Genomic DNA, 7,284 nt, shown 5'->3' on the forward strand with positions numbered 1-7,284 from the left:
GAGGATGCAGTTATGTCCAAATCTTTCAGTTAAGCAAAACCATAGAAGGTGAGGTGAAAGAGTGGAATTCTCTCAAGTTTCCTGTTCCTATTACCGGAAGCCCTTATGGCTTGTTCCTTTTGAGTGTGTTCACAGGCTTTACAACCTAAATCCACAATGAAGCTTTTGTAAAGCCTGCCAAACAAATCGATCTGAACTGGCTTATCTTTTGTCACCTGTGCTTTTCACTTATGTTAAGCAACTGAACTTCCTCATATGCAACTTGAATGTTGTAACAATTTTAATTTAGTCACAAATACACGCAAATCAGTATACCCAAGGCAGGCTTCCTTCTTCAGGAGTATTTCTTGTTAAAGTCTCATTATTTTCTTTTATTTTTTAATGGGAAATATAAATTTTTCCTTGTAATTGTGTTATTTGACAGTAAGCAAAGTGTAAAAACACATCCATTGACTTTGAAATGGTTGCAGTTAGTTCAGTGATAAGTGCCATTAGATACTGTGTACCCTGAGACAACTGCAATTTGATGAATAATGGTACATTGGCATTGTGCAAAGTTGCTTGGATATTGTCAGCTGCTTCATTACAGTGCTCAGCTAAGCACACTGGTCCTACAGGTGTGTCGGCTGCAAAGAGGTGCTTGCCTTGGATGTGGAATGCCGTAGATCTTGGACTTTTGCAAGGCGTATCCAGGTAGATAAACCAGCTTGTGCTGCATTTGCCAAGCTTGAACACCCTTGAAATAACGAAAAATTATGCTTGTTCTAGAAAAATCTGGCTAACCACTAAGTATAGCAAGATATAGTCAAATTTTAGGAAATGTTTCTGCAGGGCTTTGCTTCAGCTGTCATTTGACCAATTTACTGCTGCTTGGAAATTCTTCTCAATTCCTACAGCCTGTGTGGTGAATTCTAATGCAGAAGGAAAAAATGATACCATGTTAAGTGTCTAGGTGAGTGCTTTTGCTGTAATGAGAAGATGCCTTGTTTCTGCTGCCTATCTGACACCTGCACAGCTATTAAAGAGGTGCCTCTTGGCTCTTGATTATGCCTCAGGTGAATGGTAACTGTTCCTGTGTATCCAGAGACAGTCTGAGGTAGCATGTCACCATACTGCAAAGGAAGCCTTAAACCACCCAAACCCTAATTTAGAAAACAGTAGACCTTTTTTTTTATTTGTATCCTAGGATGTTTGAAGCTGTGCCAGAAGTACCTTGAAGACATTTACCACTTTATGAATGGAGATAAGCCTTTCCCAAGGTGTATAGATTGGTATATATGTCTTGCAGAAAATAAAACACAAAGTCAAGAAAGTACTTCTGACTGCTTCTTTACATCTTTTTTTGTTTTTCCTTTTTTCCCTGAGTTTTATGTTTCTAGCTTGATATGCTGCAGTCCCTTCTGACTATTACTCTAAGTCTTACTGTAAACTTCTGCTGGTGCTATTCTGGAACTGGGTAGCAATATCTGACTGTTTAGGTTGCTATTTGTCAAATTAAAGGCATGCTGTCAGGAGTGTGGTTATTTGTTTATTTTTTTTTTTCCATGGCATTTGCTTGGTCCATGAAGAATCTCTTCAGATGCATTAGCAATGGGTGGCTTCATCAGTAAGGCTGGTGATGACCCATAGCTTCCTCTTAATTGATATTTCTCTGTTGAAAGGATAAGAAACAGACACCATATCTTTGGCTGCTGATTGTTGTCCCTGCTTTTTTTGGCACTGATATCCTGTCTAAGAGCATAAACATTACTGTGGAGCACGTTTGCTTTTGAAAGCTGAAATTTCTGGGTATACTGTCTGGATTTCATACAACTAAATAATTGTGGTTTTGATGTCAGTGTAATTCTTTCCATGATTACACAGTAATAGTCTGTCAATCTATTCCTGCCAAAACTTAGCATGCTGTTTGCCTCTGAAGTGAAATACTATTAAAATACTACAAGATAAACAGTATGAAAGGGATACAGAACTCTTCAAGCCTGCATGCAAAATACTGTACTCTTACATCCTTTAGGTATCTCTTTGAGGTCTCTCTGCTCCATGGGAATGCTTAAAAAGGTGCAGCTGAGAAGCTTCTTTGCGGTGCTGATTTGACTGCTACTGGTCAAACATTGCTGTGCTGAAGCCCAAGCCTGGGCTTTGTGAGCAGACCTTCACAGCCTCACAGGGCTAAAAAGTGGTTTTGTTCCCCTCAGTGTTTGAAATGATACTGGAAGCTGTTCCAGAATCTCGCTGGTCTTTGAAAAAGCAGTGGGGACTCTGTGGTTGTAGATCTGCAGGCTCAGTAAAATATGCAATTTTATTTTTGAAGGCAAAATAAAGTTGGAGAATTATTCTGATATGTGAAGGCAAGGGAGTTACAAAGACTAAGAGTTAAACTTTGCTTTATGCCCTTGCTAGTACATTTTAAGAAAACAGTCATACTTGCAGCTGATCTGAGACTGAAAATTGTAACTGTGTGGTTTTGCTTTGTGTGTTTAATTTCTTGTGGTCACCTGAAATACATTAAATGTTTCTATGTTCTTATTGCAGCACTTTATGGTTGAATATATAGTGTAACTGTTTAAGTCCTTTTTCTGCATTTTTCAGTGAGAAGAGAATTTTTTACTAATTTGAGAGATTTTTATTATTCAAGAATAAAATAAGAATCTTAAGACTGACTGTGTCTCCAAAATTACACTTGCTGTATTTTCATTGGTATTATCATTGTGTTTTCACACTCTGTTTATGCTGGATCACTGTTTAATAATGTATAGAAGCCATCTTTGTAGAAATGCATTATTATGCTGCTATTTTTGATTTGTGAAGTCTGGCTAGAATTTCAAAAAATTTCATTGCCTGTAGCTTTACTTGTTGAAACATTAGGAGAGACCAGATTTTTCTTAAAATTGGAGAGTAACTCCAATGGGGAAATACTGATTGCTAATTCCTTTTAGAGTGCAATTCAGCTTTGTCACGTGCAAACTCTTGGCTTTCATCATATTCAAGGATCTCACATCTGTCTTCTGTCTTGATCAGTTAAAGACAGGTGCCACACAGACTTGGCAAATTGAAAGCAAATTCAAGACTACAGAAATTCCCTAATGATGCCATGGTTTTCATTTTGATAAATTGGGATAACTGCAAAATGATGATTTAAGTTTTTAGAAGACATGAAGGTATGTAAAGCAGGATATAAGAGTGTGCACGTGACTTCGAAATACATTAACTGATGTGGAAGCTGTGTAACAAGTAACAAGTACCACAGGTGGGCAAAGAGTTTACTCGATACTGGTTATGTAGGCTGGGTTTCTCAGAATTACTTGGTGTGACTTCAAAATGTGACAGTGAACTTCCACTAATTAGTTGAATCCAATTAATTTCCTTTATACAAGCAGGTGTTGCTGGTGATGGATTCTGTCATCTTAGCTGGGAACCTTCTTACTTAACTGTTTCAACACCTGAGCGGTTTTCTAGGCAGCTGTTTCAGTGAGTGAGAGCCCAGGCTTTTTTAAGCAAATGCAGGTGCCTACTTGGGCTTATAGCCAATACTATTCACAGCACCTGGCTTCCCTGTCTGCTCTGCTGAGTGTGAAAGGTGCTTAGGGTGGCTACCTGATGGGACTTAGACTTTTATTGTCCTGAGAAGCACCTCATGTTGCAGTGAGGAAGCATTTATTTTATAGAAAGCACTTTACAGGATAGACAAAAATGATAGAATTTGGCTATTGGAGTTGTTTCTTCTAGTAAAAAAAGCATATTGCACAGTAAATGTGTTTATATGCAACTAAAGATATAGGGTCTGAGTACTTTTTTTGGAGTTAATCTGAAGAGGATCAGTGCTTCCAAATCCCTGCTTGCCTCCTGAGCATCAGCTGCACAGCCTCTCAGTTCCTGATCCTCTTTGTGTTTTGAGGGATTGACCAGTGTGTTTCATTTTTCACTTTGCCTGATCTCAGTAATGTCTTATGTTGCTTTCATGTGCGTACTGTGACTTTGATGTTAAACCAAGTTTCCAGGCAGAAATTGAGTGGTTTTACTTCCAAACGGTTTTGGAGGGTTGGTTATTGGTTCATGGAGACTGTGGTACTTGGCTGTGTAAGTGACTGTCCATCTTCCCCCTGTAAAACCTCCCTGTGTTTACTCACAAATGCTGGCAGCTGCTGTATCGTCTCTGTGTGTTGAAGGGCAGGATAGGGCCAGTTCATAGCCCTGGATGGTAAGAAAATGGAAATAGTGATCAAAAGCCAATTAAGAGCGATTCTTTTGAGGGAAGTAAAAGCCCACATTCCTAGTGAGGGTCTGTGATCTTGTGAGCCATTCAGTAAGCTGAGTGAAATGTCCCCTGTTTCATCCAGATCAGTTCTTGATGGTGGTGGTGGAGTGCTGGTGGTTTTGAAGAATTTTTTTTTCAATAGCTTTCACTAAGAAATAATTTGAACTTATGAGAGTGGTGTTTGCTAATTATTTGTGTCTGCATGTGTTCAGCTTTCCCTCTCATATGTTTCGGATTGAGGGAAAGATGAAGAAAGAGAAAATTTGTGAATCTACACAATTTGTCAGATGTATTGCCTTTGAGTGTTTGGAGTTCCATGTGTTCTTCTGATTGTCTCAATAAGGAGGCTTTGTTTTAATGTGGGATAAAGAGAAAAAAATGTAGGAAAGGCCAGGATGAAAAACTACTTTGTTTCTATCTTTACAGCAGCACTGTATTGCCTTTGTCTGTATGCTTATGGAGGAAACATAGTTTATAGCATGTATGTGTGTGGGAATCAGACTGTTAAAATTCAGTGTTTAATTAAATTATTTTATTATTGTAACTAAGAGACATTGCTGCTTTTCCATACTGAGGCAGTCAAGGGTGTTAGCCTTCTAAGCTAATCTGTAATGTTTTCTGTAATTTAAACTTAACAGCAAAATGGAATAAAATTCAGGGTGGTGCCTGAAGCATCAAAACACACTGTGAAGAAGTTTCTTTTGGGTTGTGGTCACATTCTGTTTAGGGTTTAACTCTGTTTTTTGTTTAAAAGAAGATGCTATTTTGTTGCAGGGCCTTGAATAGTACATCCCCTAAGATGTGTTTGAAATACTGCATTTTTCCTGCTTGTTTGGGTCAGATGTGGGTCTTGTGTCAGCATAAGTGGGGCTTTTAATTTTGTGCATGCACAGGGCTAATCATTGCCTGTTTGGTTATGGATTGCTCGCTTGAAGAATCTCAAATGGTGCCTTTTGAAACATAAATCTGTTAATGCCGTTCTGTGTTTAAGCAAAAGGTGGCCAAGTTGCAAAGATCTATAGCTATGAAATGTGCATTAGCAGGCAGTTTCTTTGGAATACCTCTAATTCTTGAAGAATGTATGCCAAAACAGAACATCACAAATTCTTATTTTTCTGTTTCTTGTGCTCTGCCACGTTTGTCTTGCAATATTATCAAACTGTCTTTCAAGGTGTAATCCTGTTTGGCCATGATTGTTTCCCAAAACAATTTGCAGATTCTGGATCTTACTATTTGAAGACCATGTAATAAAACATAGTTGACTCTTGTGTTTCACCCAGTGGAAGCAGAAACTGTGGTCCTGTGGATATTGGCTCAATAAGCTTGCCTCTACTGAAGGCAGTTTTTACAGCTGGGTGTTAAAGTCATGAAAACCAAACTGCTGACACAGCCTTAATCACAGGGCCACAAGTAGCACTTCTTTGTTTTTGTGTGACAGTTTCATTGGTACTATTAATAGGTGGTTCCTTACAGGTGTTCGTGCATAATAATTCTTACAAGACAACACTTGGTAAGTTTTTGAATTAATCACGTTAATTCCAGGATTAATTTTTGAAGAGAGACCTTTTGACTCTTTTTCCTTTTGAGGTTTTTGGTTGTAAAAATCCATATGTTGAAAATGTTCATTATTTTTGATTTTTTCAAGTCCAGCCCTGTGTTTGGGCGAAAAGCAGGGAGAAACTGTCTTGGCTGTGACAGTGGGCAACCTCACTTTATCTGATGTTGTCAGTCTTGGAAAAAACATGGATCTCTTTTTTACTGTTCTGCCCTTGCTGCTGGGATAGCAGGACAGTGTAGGAAGTGTAGCTGCAGCACTGCTCTCTTTGAGGAAATACCAGGTGTAGCAAAATTGTGAAGAAAAACTGGTATGCTTCTGTTTGAGACCCCAGCAAGGGAAACTGTGTATAGTAGTAACGTCTTTCCCCTGTTCTTGCTGGGTGTACATGGGGTTGTCCTGTGCTTTTAGCAGAGCAGATGATGGAAGACAGAGTTCCCTTGCAGAGCTTTCTGTTGCCCCCCTTTGGGTCTGGTGTGTGAGGTGGGGATGGGAGGACAAAGGAGTGACTGTACAGAAGGTGAATCTGGAACAGCTTAGGTGGCTATAGTCACTCTGCAGACAGCTTGGAGAAACACCCTCCGTGGGGTGAGCTGTAAAAGCTGTTGTTCCCTTGTGCAGTTATCACTGAGCCTCATTCTAAGGCAGCTGAGGGCTGGCACGCTGCCTCTACCAGGTAGTGCTGGCGAATGCAATAATACACCAGGACATAATTATCTTGACCTCTGGAGAAACTGAACTGAGAGTAATTTGTTTCAGAAGTGAGCAATTTTCTGTGTGTGGCTCCTGGCGTCTATAAAGCAAACAAGTCAGTGTTCAACTCGTTATAACCTCTCTGGGGCTACTGTTGAAACATGGCTAGCAGACATGGTGTGGTACTGGTACACTTCTTTCTCCCTGGCCTCTACCTGAGCTTGTTGACATTTGGAAAATGCATATGAAGTTTATGTGCAATTGATAATGATTTGACATGGATTTCAAAATGATATCAGATACTGTAGTATGCATGTGTGTATAGCTGCATCTTTAAACAGCTTAGGTAGTGAAGAACCTGATCTGGATTTAGCTGGAAGTTCTTATTTGGTTTTTAAGAGATTTTGCAGGAGGAATGGCTTAATTAGCAAGGAGACCAGCCTTGCAGAACTAACACTCCTAACGTTGCTATCTTGTTGATACATTTAGTCACACTTAGTTTGTTATGAGGTAAAAGTCTGACTAATCCTGTGGAAATGCTGGGGAGGTGGTGGGGGGACTAGACTGAGGAGGAGAAATTATAAAGGTAAAGGCTTCTGGGTGGTTCTCCTACCTCTAGTTTTGTTTCAATGGTCTGGCAGCATTGCTGCTGTCAAGCCCAACCAAATGAAATCCTCAGCTCATGAGAGGTGGTTTTGCATCATCTATGTCTAGGGCAGGAGATGGAAGATTATGTGTGTTCGATGCTGAAGGTTGCTAATGAACTAACACCTAGGGAAAG

Source organism: Geospiza fortis, unplaced genomic scaffold (assembly GCF_000277835.1).
Source record: "Geospiza fortis unplaced genomic scaffold, GeoFor_1.0 scaffold154, whole genome shotgun sequence".
Classification (NCBI taxonomy): domain Eukaryota; kingdom Metazoa; phylum Chordata; class Aves; order Passeriformes; family Thraupidae; genus Geospiza; species Geospiza fortis.